The 19335-nt window shown below is 46.0% G+C and overlaps 1 protein-coding gene across 1 annotated transcript in view; it reads right to left on the bottom strand.

The window, feature by feature from the left end:
• Dmrt1 (doublesex and mab-3 related transcription factor 1) overlaps positions 1 to 19335 on the bottom strand; it is a 98711-nt gene that overhangs the window by 1982 nt on the left and 77394 nt on the right. The window lies entirely within an intron of this gene.

Below are 19335 nucleotides of genomic sequence, written 5' to 3'. Positions count from 1 at the left end.
TTCAAGCCACTGTGAATGTAATTAAGGGGAAGCTGCCGCGGTAATTTCTCTCCTCATTAACTTCCTGATTGGTTTCGGCCTCAGGATTCTGCCGGGCAGTAGTTTGTCACCAATTCCAAATGGCCAATCGTTAATACTAATGTTTGTGTAACTAACTGCCAGGATCTGCCACGGCTTCTTGTACGACAATAATGGTGAAAGGGTACATTAGTGCTCCTGTGTTAATTCAGCTTGTGTTCATCAATAGGGAAATCTATGATGTAATTAGCAAAATGCACTGGGAACCAGGTGCTGAAGTCATTTGTAGAGAACTAAATCATAGTGGAAGCTGAACCGGGTCCTGATGTGTTTGCCATCAATACTTATTATGTTTGGAATTTAATAAGGTGTATTACCATGCTGAAAGAGACCTTTTTACAAGAGAACACTATTTACGCTTGTTATGGGTTTGGGAATGTTTGTTGCCACGAGTGGTGCTACACAGAACTAACAGAACAAGAAGAGATCAGAAAGTGGACCTTAACCATGCTGCCCAGCCACATCCGTCCCCAAAGCTCCAGCGGGACACTGACAGACCCTCCAGCATGGAGTCCAGCAAGGGCAGAGACCATCTGGAAATTCAGTGTATAAATCTGAAAAGCAATTTAGACAGTTTCCTGACAACTCAGTTCTGTACTAAAGGGATTTGTTTCCTTTTCCTTAAGTAAAAAAGATGTGAGTTTGTGAACTTAAAAAATTTCATTGAGCCGCCTTTAATCCCAGCACTTGGGAGGCAGAGGCAGGCAGATCTCTGAGTTCAAGGCCAGCCTGGTCTACAGAGTGAGTTCCAGGACAGCCAGGGCTACACAGAGAAACCCTGTCTCGAAAAAAAACAAAAACAACAACAAAAAAATCATTGAATAATAGTTTATAGGTGTTCAAAGAGCAGGTGTGCAACTATAGAAATGTAGCAAAATCAACAACATATGTATGTACACACACACACACACACACATGTGGCCGCCGCCGCCGCCGCCACCACCACCACCACCACCACCGCTGCTATGACAATGGGGGCCCGGAAAAGCCTTTACATTATTTCAGAACACAATGGCTTCTTACTAAATTTGCATTGTTCCATGAATTTCACCTTCTCTGCAAGTCCTATGTATATGCCCCTAACACACACACACACACACACACACACACACACACACACACACACACAGAGAGAGATGCTGTCCAAGCATGGTAGACTTTTTGCTTAGAGATTGTCTTAGCACATGATCTCAAGAGCAGACTGGAGTCTATTTGTTTACCTGGACATTCTCACACCAACAGCAAACCAGGGAGTGAATGTTTACTGACAGGTCACATAATGCAAGCCATTTGCTAAGAGAAGTGATCTCCCTGTGGTGGACAGAGGACCCCCACCACCACCACCAAGTCTCTGGCATGCTCTTCCCCTTGCCCCTGCTTAGCCTTGATGACAATTGAGGAAACCGGCCACTCAACCTCCCCACAGCCCTTGTCTGAGATTAAGGGACCAAACTATCTGTCCTTCTCAGACTGACACAGGGGCTTATGGGATGTAAGCCAGCGCCTTCCAATGAACCGTCCTTGGCCCTCACTAAGAAGCTGAAGGAGATGCCCTCATCCCTTCTCATTCAGCTAATTTAGCACTAAGCCAAGAATGGGGGTGTTGCAAACGAGAAGAATTTGGGAACAGCCCCCCTTTTGCTCCCGGTTTCCTTCTATTTCCATGGAATTGGGACCACAAATGTGTGAGGCTCCAGGCACATGGGACCACAATCGAGGGAGGAGGCAAACGAATGAACTTCATCTGTTTGGGAAAAGCATCTTTTTTTTTTTTAAAAAAAAAGAAGTGTGTCTCCATTCCAAACTTACAGCCATGTTATTTTTACATCTGTCTTTGAACAAAAGGTTATTGAAGTTAGTGTTACAATCTGTTCCATTCATTTTGGATAGCATCTTACGGAAGTGCCATGTGCCTACACAGGATTGGTACCAGTCCAATGCTCCAAGTCTATGGTATTACCATCTTTAACTACTGTTCTTTGGGGGTACCCCATCCATTTAAACAAACTTCTTTTAACCTTTCTGTAGGCAAGAGTAGTAACTGTGGTTGTAATTAGACATTCAAAAAACTGGACAGGACCTCTGGGTTTTTGTTTTTTGTTTTTTGTTTTTTTTTAAGTTGACTCTCCTGGGCCCTATGGAGGACTAATTTCAACTCAAAAAGCTCGCCTGTGTCATTTGTAAGCATGCTAACACCTGGTGGGCTCTGCACCGAGAGGCCAACAGACAGCACTGCCGGCCCGAGAAATTGGTTCAATCTTTCTGGACAGCAGCCTGGCGACATGTGATCAGAGCCGTAAAACTGTTCATCCCCTCTGACCTGGTAATTCTTCTCTGAGGAATAACCCCAAAGGAAGAGTAATTGGGCCAGAGATGCTCAACTCACATCATCTTCTCTGGTGATGGGATCGCTTCGCTCTTGTGCTTGGGTGAGGGGGTGGGGGTGGGGAAGCAGGAAGCATTTAGTAGCAAAAGTCAATTAAAGGTGCTACTTCCTGGGAGCCCTGGTTCCTCCAGAAATAGAAGAAATGAATTAAGAGCAGAGACTGCAAAGAGAGAAAGAAACCCTGCCCTTCTGTGCTGTCACGGTAAGGGGTCCTAAGCCAAGGAGGCAGCTAGGACCTGCTTCCTCTCAAGCCACCAATTAAGCCTATGGTCCCTAAGGGCTAAAAGCAAACACATTTTACACAGTTCTTACCAACATGGAGAAAATACTTGAGATGGTTTTGATGACCCTAAACAAAGTAGCCTTTTTGAGAAATGATACATACTGCAAAAAAAAAAAAAAAAAAAAAAAAAAAAAAAGTAAACAAGAAAAAAAACCTTAAAAATAATAAAGAAAACCCACTCCATCTTTTGATATTGCAGAGACTTATAACTTGAATGATCTGTCGTAATGAAGTTGATGGGGTGGGAGGAATAATTCTCTTTCTGTGATAGGAGGAAACACAGAATATTCATGCTTGGAGGGGGGAAACCAAGTTATTTTTTTTCCTCTGTAGGTTAAACACTATCAAAGCCTCACTAAGAAACCCTTGGAAAATAAAATGCAAACAGTGTTCCCTGAGGCTCTGGGCACTTTACCTGGGTACCACTGCCAAGGGGTACTAAAAGCGCTGGCCTCTTGCAGGTTTGTAGGCTTAAAAGAATCTGATGAAAAACTGTGAAAATGTCCTGGACAACAAATTCCTCTGCTTCCCGATAACCAAAGTGTTTGGAAATAAAATCACGTCCAATCAATACCACTTAGCAGATATTTAACGTTTCACAAAGGAACGTTCTTCCAGAGTGGAACTGCCGTCCCTTCTCACTAACAGTGAAAATAATTAGGATTATCTCAGCTGCCGGGGCTTGGCAGGATCAGTTTGTACTTTCAAACAGCATTAATTCCTGGCACTAAGAACAAGGGATGAAAGGTAAAGAGCTGAATGGAGGGCTTTCTTCCACCTGATCTGTCAGGATTAGCTCACTCTTCCCCAGCTCATGCCTGCTCTCTAGTTAGGAGAAGGGCTGGGCTGTAACTGATGTAATTAGAAACCACAAGCTGAGGAAAAAATAGCCCATTATTAATCTGCCCATTTACTAGAAATTTACTAAAAAAAAAAAAAAGTAATAATCTTTGAAACAATTAAGTGTGTTTTCTCCCTAAGTGGAATTAAAAGCTAGGGACAAGGGCTGGAAGACCTATATTGGATAACTCGTTCCTTAAAAAGCCACGTTTTCACGTGTCAGTTCTAAAATCTGGGGCCAGCTTTGTGAGGGGGCCAGCGATGCAGCTGCCCCGCCATGATAAAAAGGAGTTCCCGAGGACTGACAGAATCCACAACTTGGTGTCCTCCTCCTCCTCCTCGAGTGACTATGCCAACCCTCTCAAGCACTGGGAAATATGGGTTAAAATGCAAGTGCTGACACCAGAAAACACCTGTCTATGTAACAGTGACCACATTTCTTTCCTTCTAATGTTTTACTTGAATATTCATACACAATTCACAAAATGATAGGATGTTTTTATTCTCAAAACAAAACAAAACCAACCAACCAAAACACCCCACAGGCCTATCAACTCTCCTTCTGCTCCAAGCCAGGAGAGAACTGTTCCTGGAGTCAACATTTCTATACTCACCACCTACCCTGCTTTGCTGGGACTGGCCCCCTTTGCTGTCACCTGGTTCCATGTTGTCCCCATTGGGGTTAATTGTCACCTTGCTAGGACCTAGCTAGAACCACCTGGAGGACAGGCCCCTGGGCACACCCGTGTGAGGGAGTGTCTAGGTTGGGTTAGTCTCTGGGCATGCCTGTGGGAGATTATTTTGGTTCTATTACTTGAGGAGGGAGGCCCCGCCCACTGTAGGTGGCTGTGGGAGGGAGCGGCAGATGGGAATACAACTGGCTGGCTTGAGCTCCTCCTTCTGTGGCTTCCCCTAAAATGTAACCTGAACTGTGAGCCAAAATAAAGCCCTCCCCTCAGAAACTGCTTCAGTCAAGGTTTTTTGTTTTTTTTTTTTAATCACAGCAATGGGAACATAAAACTAAGACCTCTGCTTACCTAGAGAGTTCAACTAACACTCAAAGGGAAGAATTTCTTGTTTCAACATAAAGCATACACAGACACGCACACACAGAGACACACAGAGATAGACACACACACACAGAGACACAGACACACCCACACAGAGAGATACAGACACACCCACACAGAGAGACACAGACACACACAGACACACAGAGATAGACACACACAGAGGCACAGACACACACAGACACACAGAGATAGACACACACAGAGGCACAGACACCTACACAGAGAGACACAGACACACACACACACACACAGACATACACACACACAGACACACGCAGACACAATCGGAAAAAGAAGGGCTGTGAAACAACTCAGCCGATGAAGGAGCTTCCTGCCCACGCGTGGCAAGTCTGAGCTTCGTAGCCAGAACTCACATAAAGATGGAGGAGAGAGCCTGCTCCATACAGCTATCCTCTCCACTTCCTATGTGCATCATGGCACTGACACCCGCCCCCCCCCCCACACACACACATTGCATACAGACATAATAAGTATTTTTTATTCTTATTTAAAAAGGAGAATAAGTTGTCTGATAAGTTGTCTGAGCATTCTATTCCACCTGGGACCCAGGAAGACCCAAAGCACAGCATCATGGGTCACTATGATGAACTTCAGCGTGAGGAAGGGATTGTTTCCACCCTGCGGCTCTGCCTTGAGAAAGGCATCTCTCACTGCCTGCCCCACCAGGCCTTGAACTGTGAGCTCTGCCACCAGACACTGACACGACTGAAGCACTTTCTGACTCAGTTTCCTCAATGGTGAGAGGAACGCAAGATAGACAACCCTCAGTATCTCAAGGACTGCGTGTGGAAATCCAACCAACCTGAGCCACATTGCCAGAGTCAAAAACATTAGTCTGTACTGAACGTGCACGGATCCCTCACCCCGATTTACACCCTAAACAAAAACATCTGTTTAAATGGTACAGATCAGGTATTGTAAGTTGTGTTTGTTTGTTTATTTGTTTGTTTGTTTGAGACAGGTTTCTCTGTGTAGCCCTGACTACCCTAGAATGCATACTCAGTAAACCATGCTGGCCTCAATCAAACTCAGAAATCCACCCGTCTCTACCTCCTGAGTGCTGGGACTAAAGGTGTGCACCACCACTATCAGGCTCAGATTAAATATTATGAGTGACCAAGACGGCTTAAAGATATGGATCATTCATTTATATGATCAGCAACTAAGATACCGCTTTATTCATTTTTAAAACCGTTTGAGACATAGCTTCACATAGCTCATGTGGCCCTCAGGCAGGGGACCCTGAACTCCCCTGGGTCAGGAGTGCACCACCGTACCTGGCTTAGAACACCACTTTATGGAACAGACCTGAACATCTGACTTCATAACCTACAACCAGACCCTGAGAACACGCAGAGCTTTCTACAGCCATTCATCTGACAGCGTTGATCTGAGGGTCAAAGAGGCAGAATCCCCCGTAAAGTTTAGGGTCTTAAAAGTATGATAGTTAATTACTCCTCTCTTCAGGCACAAGACTGATGATTTAGCAGTGGTTTGGAAAGAAAAATAAGTCTCACCCACACCACAGCTCAAATATCCCCCCAAACTTCTGGGGCATGTCTGTTTCATGTGTAATGTTCGAGAGAATGGGGGCTTTGATTTTCTTCACCTCTCTTCAACGGAACAGAAAGACCTAGCGTCACCATGCATTCCAAACTGAAACCCGAGCCTACTATTTGTGTGTGTGTGTGGTTTTTTTTTTTACAGCATTGTGTGGGGGGGACTTCAATTACATATAACAGTCTCTGAAGCTGGGCCAACCTACAGGAAGACTTAAATGAAGCAGTCAGGGCAGAGAGGCAGGGCAACTGCTCAGTGCAGAACGAGCAAGGCCGTTTACAAGGAAAGCCTGGGGTTACTCAACTGAGAATACCTGAGAGAGAGAACAACGTAGTCTAACGATGGACACATGCGTAAGGAGGATGTAACACAACCAGGAAAGCCACACATTGGCAAAAAGAGCCTCGAATCTAACACCACTTTTAAGAATTTCAATTGCAAATGCTTTTTATTTATATTGTATGTACAGCGGCATTGAGTCTCTATGCAAGGACTTTAGAGTGGGCTCTTAAAGAGGGCGGCAGGGGCGAGTGGCAATCCTTGGAGAGACTGTCATACATACAAGGGCTCAGGTCCACGCAGAGATGCTGGGGTGACCACGTGTACGCAGTTGCATTTGAAAACAGTTAGACCTATGACTACCACATCAACTGTGGTCACCCCGAGGAAAGGAGCGGCTCTGTGGGCCACTTGCCTGACACTGTGGTGCCCGCCTTTAGCACCTGAGAGGCAGAGTCAGGCAGATCTCCATGAGTCAGTCCAGCCTAGGTTTTCATGGTGAATTCTAAGCTAGCCAGGGCTACTGAGGGGAGGGGAGGGGAGGGGAGGGGAGGGGAGGGGGTTAGGGTTTCGACTTGGGAGAACTTGTCTGTCACATGTCAAAGCAGTAAGCCCTGAGCAGGTTTATAACACCTGCCATTCCAAGAGAGAGGTTTTGACTAAAGAGCTCTACTCTCAGCCCATTCACACTGCTCTCACAACACTCATTAACTCCAGCTCGGGGGTGGGGTGGGGGTGGGGGATCCAATTCCCTCTTTTGCACACACAAATAAAATCTTTTTAAAAAGAAGTGAAGTTAGCTCTAACCAGATGTTTTACAGTAGGAGACAATTTTACTATAGAGTTTTGAAAGAAAGAATCATGTGTGGTTCCATGCTAAAGGGTGGGATATGATGGAAATCCCAACTGTCTTAGTCAGGGTTTCTATTCCTGCACAAACATCATGACCAAGAAACAAGTTGGGGAGGAAAGGGTTTATTCGGCTTACACTTCTATACTGCTGTTCATCACCAAGGAAGCCAGGACTGGAACTCAAGCGGGTCAGGAAGCAGGAGCTGATGCAGAGGCCATGGAGGGATGTTCCTTACTGGCTTGCCTCCCCTGGCTTGCTCAGCCTGCTCTCTTATAGAACCCAAGACTACCAGCCCAGAGATGGTCCCACCCACAAGGGGCCTTTCCCCCTTGATCACTAATAGAGAAAATGCCCCACAGGATCTCATGGAGGCATTTCCTCAACTGAAGCTCCTTTCTCTGTGATAACCCCAGCTGTGCCAAGTTGACACACAACTAGCCAGTACACCAACTTTACTGGGCAGTTGGTTAAGTGTAAAACAAAGGACTGTCAGAAGTATCAACAGCACTCAGGGGACCCGGGGGCCAGGGGACAATGGCTTGTGCCTTGTTCTTCTAATCCAGAGCCCTAAATGACCTTAGCTTTTGCTTAGTCCAGGCTGGCCCATGGTCAGTCAGCTTCTTACCACGGGAGTACACCATCTTTGAAAACACTCAACTCAGTGGTCCTGAGCTTTCAACTTCTTCAACCCTGTAATACTTCATGTTATGGTGACCTCCAACCATTAAATTATTTCTGTTGCTGCTTCCTAACTGCAATTTTGCCACTGCTGTTAATTGTGGTGTACATATTTATATGCAGGATATTCTTAGGGACTCCTGTAAGTCATGTGACCCACAGGTTGCGAGCCACTGCTCTAACTGAACTTTTAAGACCTGAAGCTTGAATAGTGCGGATTCTAGGATGTCTTTGGTGTAAAAAAAAAACTTTGTAATTGCCTAGAAGGGAACACTCAGGAGCCATTTCTCAAGCAGGACAGGCATGGTATTTAGAGCTCGAAATTTGAAAATGGATATTCCAGTCCAAGTGGCACACTAGTCCGCAGGGTAGAGGGTCACAGGAGGCAGACAGTTCTATTTCATTGTCAGGACACTCCTTTTCCAAGAAGATCATCTGGCAGAGCTACTGAAGGAAGCGAACTGCACCAGCACTAGTTAGCACACCCATGGCTAGCACACCCACGCAGAGTGTCCCTTCGTCTCTTCACAGCGGCAGTACTTGAACCCGCAGACTGACAATGAGCCGTGTGTTTCCAGCTAGGACAGGAGAAGGATGCCAGCAAGTCTAAGGACAGCATAACCGGCAGACATCAGGAAGGAAAACTCAGGGGTTCCCAGACAGGAGGATATACAGCTCACCTAAGCTGCATGCGACTTTACACGCTCAACATGACACATGTCCTGGATGAACACGGCGGTGCATGTACAAGAGGTACTCAGCACTCTGCTTTAGAAGGGCTCCATATAGAAACCAAAGAAACACAGCACACACGACACCGTCCCAGAGGAGTGTTTAAAAGTAGTTTTATGCTTGTGCAAGGCTCTAATCTCATGTATGACATTTTATTCTGTTAAAAATGTTTCCTGCCCAATTTAACCCCCAAGAAGGACTTCAAACCCGAACAGGTTTAATCAGTGGCCAACGCAGACATCCTAAGAACGGTACTCTGCCTCCCTTTGCCCGTTGCCTCTGATATTTATAACTGATATTTATAACAGTATTCTAGTGTGTGTTCAAGGATGACTGGGGTCAGGAGGTGACTCCGTTCTTGCCTGCTGTGCCAGAGTCCCTTGAACTCCATCAGCAGCACTGGTAACAAAAACCTTACGTTTCCTCCTTATCTGAAGGGAACACATCATGATCTTCCCTTAGGGGTCTTCACAGAGCACAGTGGGACAGAAGTCCCCAGACAGAGCCTCCTAGTGCTGGGCCAATAGAGCAGAGACTTAGGCACAGTGGGACATTATCATTTTATGTCTCCTTCTCTGGGTAAACTAACTGCTTTCTCTCTAGGGATTTGGTTTCCTGCATTGTTTGGGTTTTACTTTATTATTTTTTTTAATTGGGGGTAAAGCAGACATAACACTCTTCACCATTTAAGTGTACAGCTCAGAGGTTGAAGGCACACTCATATTGTGTCCAGCACCATCTACCTCTGGAACGCTTTAACCTTCTGAGACAAAATCTATCCTCATTAAGCAATTAACGGCCCACCCTCTCCTTCCAAGACATCTCCATCTCTACGCCACTTTCTGGTCCCTGGGATTCTGGCTACTCCAGGCACCCATGCAAATGGAATCGTGTGATATGTGTCTTTTATATTGGGCTTATCTCACTTATCATGATGGCCTCAGGGCTCATTCGTGTTAGAGCGTGTATCCCAAAAACCTTCCTGTTAAAGGGGTGAGCAATATTCCACAGCTTAGTGTGTGGCGTGTCTTGTTTACACAATCAGCCACCAATGACCGTCCGGGCCGTGTCTCCTGTTGGGCGGTTGTGACTAATGCTGTAACCACAGGCTCCCAAACCGCAGAAGGTTCTGCTTCCCGTTCTTCTGCGCAGCAGCGGAAACGATGCACCATGCGGGAACTCATTTAACTTTAAAAGCAACTGTCATCCGGTTATACACCAGGGCTGCACCGTTTTACACGTACATTCCTTGTACAGAACGCGGCTTTCGCTGTACCACTCACACCCACGCACTCCCTGTACTCCTCAGGTTCACGTCCCCACTGCCACCCTCACCCATCTTGTTCCTCTTCCCTGTTCCTGCCGATCCCCCCATTTCCATATAGCATCTCTGCCACTTTCACGTCACATTGTCGCCTACCTGTAGTTACGGATTGGGTTTCAGTATTTTGATGTCCCTCTTTCTCCCACTTCTTCCCACCACCCCCAACCTTATCCCCCTCTCCATCCTCTTTTTCTTATCCCCCAATTCAACTGGGGTCACTGTCACTTCACAGTCCCTCCCCAAAGCATGGGCAACTAGAACTGCCTACTGCCTAGAAAAGATTCCTGGAACCCACCCAGGATCTCCTGCTCGTCAAAACCCCACCTCTTCCTTCTCTCCTGGCAGGAGAGGGGCACCATGTCCTGCCCCCATCCTCAGGCCAAGGTTTTCATTGATCCAGAAACCCGCCCCAATTTTCTCACCCAGCCCCATGCACAGACCTCCTCCACACTGCTGGGACTTGCCCCATCTTGTCACAGAAGGCTTAAATAGCATTTCCATGAAGGTGGCTTCATGTCTTGACTTCTCAAAGAAAACTACATCTGCTCCTGAATGATACTGCTGCCGTCTCAACCAGAATGGGTGGGCTTCCAGCTAGTTTACTCCTGTAAGAGAACCTTCCATTTCCCCAGCAACCAATCAAGTCCTTGCTGGTCTTGAGTCTTGTGTTCACTGATACTACCCGCTTGCCCAGGGTCTCCCTTGTGTTCTCTGCCCGCCCCACCCGCTCCCTCCCATACTAAGTCCTGCTCTCCTAATAGTCACGTGACCCCTCCCTTCCCCTCAGCACCTTACCATTGAAAGGCTGGCTCATGGTACCCAACACTTAAGCTAATGTTATCTGGCCTCCCTCCCTGGCCTCCTCAGATACATACATGTTTTTTTCCTTTCTCCATGATAAATGAGGTCTATCGGGGACCATCCGACTAGGTTTTATATAGATTACTTCTGTTATGGATTGACTGATTAAAGCGGTGAACAATTTGAAAAATGAGCTTGAATCAATAGACACACCTAGCATTGTGTCCAGCGATGAAGCAAACACACATTTTTACAGAAAATGTTTGTGTAAAATGGCAGTGTGTCAACCCACGACATCATTCTACACTCGTGACAAAGAGGTTTAACTCGCCAAACCTTTAACACCCTGAAAAGTTAAGTTTCTAATCTTACTCTAAGAATATCCAGCTGGCACTTGGTCACTGTATAATTAATTTCACCTTTAATGCTACTGTTAGAAATTATTTAAATGCCCAGGCACTGACTACATCCCCTACATACACACACACACACACACACACACACACACACACACACACACACACACACTGCTTCCTAGTCCCACACTCTAAGGAGAGCAGGCATTCTGATACTTGGTTCATCTTCAGTGAAGACTGTAATTTTCTGTAATTCAGAAACAAGAGTGAGGTCCAGCACTCGGGAGGGCTACTGCCTGTCCCCAGAGCAAAAGGCAGAGAGCAAGTACTTAACACAGAGAGCAAGTATTAATCGAGTACTTAGCAAGGAGAGCAAGTACTTAACACAGAGCAAGTATTAATCGAGTACTTAGCAAGGAGAGCAAGTACTTAACACAGAGCAAGTATTAATCGAGTACTTAGCAAGGAGAGCAAGTACTTAACACAGAGAGCAAGTATTAATCGAGTACTTAGCAAGGAGAGCAAGTACTTAACACAGAGAGCAAGTATTTAGCAAGTACTCAGCAAGGAGAACTAGTACTTAACAAGCAGTCGCCTCTGCTCTCTCAAGGCAGAGTCGGTATTCTGTTCATCCTAGACAGTGCTAGCTCATCTCCAAAGACACTGATTTACAGAAGGAAATGCTGCTGGCCTCCTGGCAACCAGAAAGGCCAAACGGCACAAACTGCCAGGTTTACATACCGGCTTTGACGGCACCATAGCTCATAAAGGGTTTTTCTGTTGTTTTGTTTTGTTGGCCAAGTCTGAGATGCTGGACACAGGGTGCTCCATTAGGGAGCACAATGTTCTGTCACACAGACTGGACGGAGTTCCTCTCTGTTCTCTAATCTGCCTCCAGAAGAAGCTAAGACTCTCCCTGAGAATGTACAAGCTGGGGTGGCGCACGCCTTCAATCCCAGCACCCAGGAGGCAGAGGCAGGCGAAGCTCCGAGGTGGAGACCAGCCTGGTCTACAGAGTGAGTTCCAGGATAGCCACCGCTAGACAGAAATTCTGCTTCAAAGAAACAAAGACAGCAACAACAAATGTAGAAACCGGTTGCTCTAATTCAGAGAGTATTTCTTGAGATTTTGTTCTGGGGCTAGCACAGCTCTAGGTAAAAAAGAAATACCAGTGAGTAAAATATCTCTGTTCAAAAGGAAATGCCTATGACCAGAGACACCTGGGGCCAAAAGCCAGCCCTGGTGACTTAGCGATATGTCCCCTAACAACCCAGGACAGCTCTGAGCAATACCTCATCCCTAAGACAAACAATAGTGTTAAATGCAATTGTAATTAAACAAGTACGTGACACACCTGTTCGCTCAAAACAGGCATCCCCTAACAGCTGTCCTGGCCTCTCGGCTGTTCATTTAAGAGGGCAGAGTATCAGAAAGTGTCCCAAACGCATGACCCAGACACAGGCTAGTAACAAGATGAGGCTTGTCTCTCACCTCGGGCCCTGTGTTCGGATCTTAGCTGTCCCAAATTTCTTGGTCCTCTTTCAGCTTCTCCCCTTCCCTTCAGTCTGCTGGAGAAAGTCTTCTATCCTGAGTACTTGACAAGGAACTTTTTTGATGAAAAGCGTCCCACTAAACTGACTCACCCTAGGCACAAGCTGCACGCGGCTCATTTTCTTGTTAACGTGTTACAGAGGGACTTTCTAGACACACAGAGATGTCAACTCCGTGGCACGGTAAACTTCGGAAGGGTTCCCTGCAGAACACACTGCCATCAATGCACAAATCGTCACCTTTCATTTTTGCTACTACCTAAAGGATTGAGTTTTGAGACCGGTCTCACTATATATACCTTTGGCTGGCCTGGATCTCATGATATAAACCTAGATGGCCTCAAAATTACAGCAATCCTCTTGCCTCTGCCTCCCAAGTGCTGGGATTATAGGTGTGCAGTTCCTGCCTCTGTCTCCAAAGTGCTGGGATTATAGGTGTGCAGCATGCGTGCGCGCACACACACAAACACACACACACACACACACCCTGCTGTGTGCTGACACTTTCTAGCAGAGTTTGTAGCCCTGCTGGGACAGTATGAGCTGGCTCACGTGACTTGTCTATGAGCTTATTCCAGCTGACATGTGACAATCAGATTCCCTTCACTCTGCCTTCCAGGAGCCTCGTTGGCCACAGGGCAGTGGGCTAGTATTAAGGAGAAGACATGAGATAGTTTTTTTTTTTTTTTTTTCTCCTTACAGGGAATTCTCATGCTGTCCAGCCCTGTAATGAGGGTTTGAGGCTCTAATTAGGTATTTGCTGGAGAAATGAAGGCAATGATTACAACTATTTCCACACTGAGATAGTACTAGTTATAACACTGGTCTAGATAAAACTTAGAAGAAAAAGCTGCAGATATCAGTAGGAATTAACTAGTGCACTTGATATTTAAGGGGAGAATATTTTAATGTTAAATTTATTTATTTAAAATAATTATTTCTGACGGTGAAGAGGAAAGCTGACTGCCAAAGATCTGAGACAAAGTCGACAACAGGTATAGGTAAAAACCAACATGTATACCTAAATAAAATCACCTTTAAGAATAAAATTTAAATATTTAAGTCTTAATTTTATATAAATACATATTATTTATTTAAAAACGCACCTGGAACTGTTTATGTCAAAACAAATAACCAAATAACAAAGAATAAAGAATTATTATTATTTTAGTAATAAAAAAGCAATATTCATTAAGACAGTAAGCAGAGGACCCAGCCTGCTGCTCCGGGCACCGCGCTCCTCCATGGAAGTGCCTCACTGGACCCGTGGGAGTGAACGGCTTCTTTAATGAGCATAGCTGGAAAGCACCAGGGCCCTGAAGCAGGAGCCCTGGGACGGCTGGACCCCAGCAAGCAGGAGCAGCAAGTGCTGACTTAGGTAAGCAGGCTTGCAGATGAGGAGCAGCCCACATTATTTATTAGCATCATTATCAGACATAATGGCTCCTCGTGTGTTCTGGGCGTTGTGCTTTAAATGTCTCTCATCTTTACCAAAACCTTTCCAGGAGGTGGTGATGAGTAGTCTCCTTTTGATGAAAGGGTGAAAAAGCTGGGACTCAGAGAAGGCGATCAACACGCCCAAGGACACACTCCTGCTGAGTGTGTCAGAAGGAATATGGACAGTCTACGAGAAGCCATCGCACCCTGAAACACCTTTGCTGGTCTTACTAACACCTGTCTCAGTTAAAAAAACTCGCGGCCTGAGCACCTCTCCAGGCGGCCAGGGCATGGTTGAAAAGGCAGCTTTGAGTGGAGTTGCTGTGTTTCCTTCCCAAAATTCAAACTAGGGAGCCAGCGACACAGAGATTCAGACTCCCAGCTCTCCAGAACTCAATTTCCAAGACTTCAGTACCACCTGATCCAGCAAATGCTCTATGTGTGGATATCAATCCAGGGCAGGCAAATCAGGTTCCGTGAAGAATCCAAACAGTCATGTTCATGCTCCCTGATGCACAACTCACAATGGCTAGTACCGTGAAGGCAACTTAATACCCCTTGACAGAGAGGTAGAGAAGGCCTGCTATCCAAGTATTACTGCTGTCTGCCTACTATCCAGCCTTCAAAAAGGAGACTCTTGCTATCAACTAATGATAACGTGGGTGAGCCTGGAGCTTATGCCAACCAAAATAAGCCAGGCCAAGTGCTGCCAATCCCAGACTCACGAGCAGCCAAACGAACCCAACTCACCGAAACAGAGATAGGCAGACAGGTTCGGAGGGTACTAAGTTTCACTTATGCACAAGAGCAAGTCCTAGAGATCTGTCATTACAGCACCCACAGTTAACTCTCATGTCAAGGAGCAAGAAAGACAGTAAATATAAATAATATGAAAGATCCTGAAGGATGGGGTTTGTGCCCTAAACCGTAGCAATGGTCTCCCAACACATCCAGTTGCTTGCTACACAGATGCAGTTTCTGATACCAAACGTGCATCAGTTGGCTGTTTCATAAGAGACTTCAGGAATCCTTGCCGTGACTGGAGGGGTAAATCAGGGAGACACTGCACAGCTGGGCAGATTCTAGTGTTTGAGAAAATGAACTAGAAGAAGCCCCGGGTTTTCTTTTTAGATCCACATCTTGCTACAGAGACTTCAGAGTCCTAACGTGGCAGAGAACAGAAGAGTCATAGTATTACTTGTCCTGGGCAGGAGGGACATGCCACCCACGGGCCTGGAGAAGCCAGTAGCATCCGTGGAAATGCCAACGATGACAAAGGAGGCAGCACGCACCTGATGCCAGAGGATAGGGAGGAACTATAACTAGTGGGGATCTGGAAGCCACAGAAATGGCAGTAAAAATAGTTCAAGGAAGCCAGACCTGGTGGTGCAAGCCTTTAGTCCCAGCACTTGGGAGGCAGAGGCAGGCAGATCTCTCCGAGTTTGAGGTCAGCCTGGTCTACAAAGCAAATCCAAGAGAGCTAGGGCTCTGTTACACAGAGAAACCCTTCCTTGAAAACAAACAAACAAACAAACAAACAAGCTAATGGATTTGTGGTTCTTTTGGTAAAAGAGAAGAGGGAACCCGGCCTCCCTTTTCAGACCCCACCTTTCTACAATGTAAAAAGCTTTGGCCCCTGCTGTGTATTTTCATCCTGCAGGGAAGGCCCTTAAGCAGGAAGGTAGGTTACTCAAAATAGCTTCAGGAAGTTCCTGAAACTGACCAGATTCACCATCTGCCCTCCCTGACAGAAGAAGCCATAAAAGCTGAGGGTCCCTTTCCTAAGAGTCAAGCTACCAGGGAGACGCGGAAACCAGGCCTGAAGAGGCTGTAGATCAGAGTCCCTTGGAAAGGAAGCTCTCCCAACCTGCTGAGCTGCCTGCAGGCTGCGCACTGTGCTCCAAGTTTCCTAGCTCTTGTGAACTGTCAGCCATGCTGGGGTGGGCCTTGGTGATGCAGCTGTCTTTGGGTCATTTCTGCTTCTGTGACTAATCCTTCACCCACACTCCTGTAAGTAAAAACTCACTGGTTCACCAAGTTGGACTCTGGGGCTCTCTTTACTTTGGTCTGGCCTGTATTCCCTATTCGGGGTGAGTAGATGTGTGTATCTATCACCTTCCTGGGAAAGTTCTGTCATACAACAGCTCCCTCAAAAGACTCCTGCTGAATGGAGGAAAGCCCACCAGGCAGAACAGAGGGAGGAGTTAGCCAGCAGGCTGGGGCTGGGTGGGCCCCCGGGCAGGACTCTCCCCATAGATTTTGCACCTTACAGAGTTCCCAAAGCATACAGAGTGGCCGGCTGGGCAGGCCTGGCTGCACAGAGCCAAGCAGGTATGTTTACAGGGTAGGTAAGTAATTACCCAACTCCACCTCCTGTGACCCGCCATGATGCCAGGGTAGAGACAATGAAAAATGAACCAATTCACCCCAGCAGGCTTCAGCACCCTCGGTCAGCAGTATCGACTCCTGATACATCTAACAGAAAGGCTTACTGCCTGGCAGGTCCACTGTGGGGATGAATCTATCAATCAATGAAGCTAACACCTAGTCCTGACTCAGGCTGCCACTTAAAAACCGGAACTGACAGGAAATGGTTAACAACATGATAATCAACTCTTGGATTCAGGCAGTGTCTCTAAGAACCATATTGACCCCCTGCCATGCCTTCTTTGGGCCCCCACAGTCTCCAGAGCTGTGAAGAGGAGAGGGGGGGTGAGATCAGTAATTTGATCCTCTTTCTCTTCTAGAACTTAGATTCCTCCGTGTGCAGATTTCTCGGGTCCCCATCTCTGTTCAGCCCCAGTGGCTTAAGCACCTGTCCCAAGTCAGGATTAATGGAGTACAAAGGAAGAGTTGGGTAATTTAGCATCAAGTGATTACTTCTGAAGCAAGAAATTAAGACCTCTCCACTCCGAACAGATATTAACGTTTCTTCCAATCACTGGGACACGGCTGCTAAATGGGACGAGGCTCAATTCATCCACCTCTGGGCTGGAGGAGAAAACTTGCGACCAGTTAGTCCTTGCAAGAACATCAACGGCTGCTCTTTTGTGAGTCTGGGTGGCTGTCCAGGGTAGCCTCAATGGACACAGTGAATACAAGCTCCCATCAGCGCCAAAAGGACATGTCTTCCATCTTTCCTACAAAGCAGACAGCATGTATTTTAGACACAGCTGTTGCCACAGAATATGGACAAGAGAGCAGAATAATTCTCCTTTGTGAGTACAAGTATGTAAGTGCATACACATTAAGGGCCAGGGTACCACCTCTGGTGATATTTCTCAGGCACTGTCCATTTTAATTTTTTCTAAAACAGGTTCTCTCTCTGACCTGAAGTTCCCACCTAGGCTGGGCTTGCTGATCACTGAGTCTGAGGGCTCGATCTGTCTCTGCCTCCCCAGTGACAGGAGTACAAACACAGGAAAAGACAGGATTCATTTTCCCCCTTGGATTCTATTTTTTGTGGTGGGGAAGGGGTTCAAGACAGGGTTTCTCTGTGTAGCCCTGGCTGTCCTGGAACTTAGAAATCCGCCTGCCTCTGCCTTCCAAGGGCTGGGATTAAAGATGTGTGCCACCACGCCCAGCTCCCCTTGGATTCTGGTCCTCAGGCTTGCAAAGCAAGAACTTTAGTGATGGAGCCCTCTCTGCAGCCCTCAGAGATTTTTGATTTTTATTTTATTTTATTTTATTTTATTTTTCACAGAAATCGATCTGGAGTTGATGCAGGGTGGCCATTAGGTAGATACAAACTATGCTGGAGGGTCTTAGCCTGGAACCTGTGGCCCACTCTTACACTTTTCTTGCAAGGTGAGGTTGGAGTAGTGGGGGGGGTGACATGGTCCAGTTATCCAACACCGCAGGTACTGCCCACCGCTGGGTGGGACCCTCCTCACCACACCCGACCGATGGAAACGAAAGTCCCTACTCTACTTTTCATCCAGACAGAAAATGTAGATGTTGGGAAACCCGCCATTGCTGGGAGCATGGTACAAAGGCAAGCTGGGTCTTGAGGGTCATTCAGCAGTATTTAACACACTCTGGAAGGCAGGCATTCTTTGCAATGCCCCCTTTTCCATACCTCTACAGAAAACACACCAGCACATCTAGACATGGACATGTTCGGCATTTGCTTGCAACATCAAACAAACAAACAAATATAGGACCTAAGAAGGTAGACCCAAAATGAGAACATTAAGCAATAAATAATCTTTCATCCAAACTGCCTGAACCATTTATTAGTAATTAATATTACCCGCTTAAAAAAGAGAGAGAGAGAGAGAACAAAAACAAAGAAAACCTACTTGTCCTAGCACGAAGGAGATCCACTTAAGACTGGAAAGAAGAATGGGGAAACCATACACTTCCTACAACACCGCTTATGTTAAAAAAAATTCCAAGGCTGAATTTCAGCAGAAATACAGGCCTGTGTGCAGCTTCACAGCAGAAAGCCTGGGTGGGGCTACATCAAGAACTCAGACTCAATAAAGTGGTCAGAAGAGAACCCAACTCATTATTACACCAAGACAATAGCTGGCAATAACAACGTGGTTTTCTTTTAAAAACCAAACGGTGGGGAGCCAGAGAACAAATAAAAGCAAAATAAAATAAAATAAAATAAAATAAAATAAAATAAAAACTCTGTACATTTAAGGAAAAATGAAACCATTCATTGAGAAATATGTTTCTAAAAGTCAGCTTCCAAGAATGGGTTAGAAAATGTTAATTACCTTTAATTATTTACCTGTGTGTGCCTGCGCCGTGGCTTATGCAGGAAGGTCAGGGGACGACTTTTAATTGGTTCACTCCGCATACACTTCAGGAATCACACTGAGGCTGACAGGCTTGGTGGCCTTTACCTACTGAGCCATGACCAGGCCAAGAATTACTTTAGAGATTATTCTCTTTAAAAAATTAAACTTGATTTTTAAAGTGCTTTATAAAAGGTTTTCTTAATTTTAAACATTAGGTATCCATTTTAATGTATGTTTTGTCCACATGTATGTATGTTCACTACATGCTTGTTTCATGCGTGAGGTGGTCAGGAAAAGGGTCTCAGATGCTCTGAAAATGGAGTTATGGATGAT

Source organism: Mus musculus, chromosome 19, assembly GCF_000001635.26.
Source record: "Mus musculus strain C57BL/6J chromosome 19, GRCm38.p6 C57BL/6J".
In the NCBI taxonomy this organism is placed as follows: Eukaryota; Metazoa; Chordata; class Mammalia; order Rodentia; family Muridae; genus Mus; species Mus musculus.
Note: the sequence above shows the minus strand (reverse complement) of the source record. Positions and strands in the feature narration are given on the sequence as shown.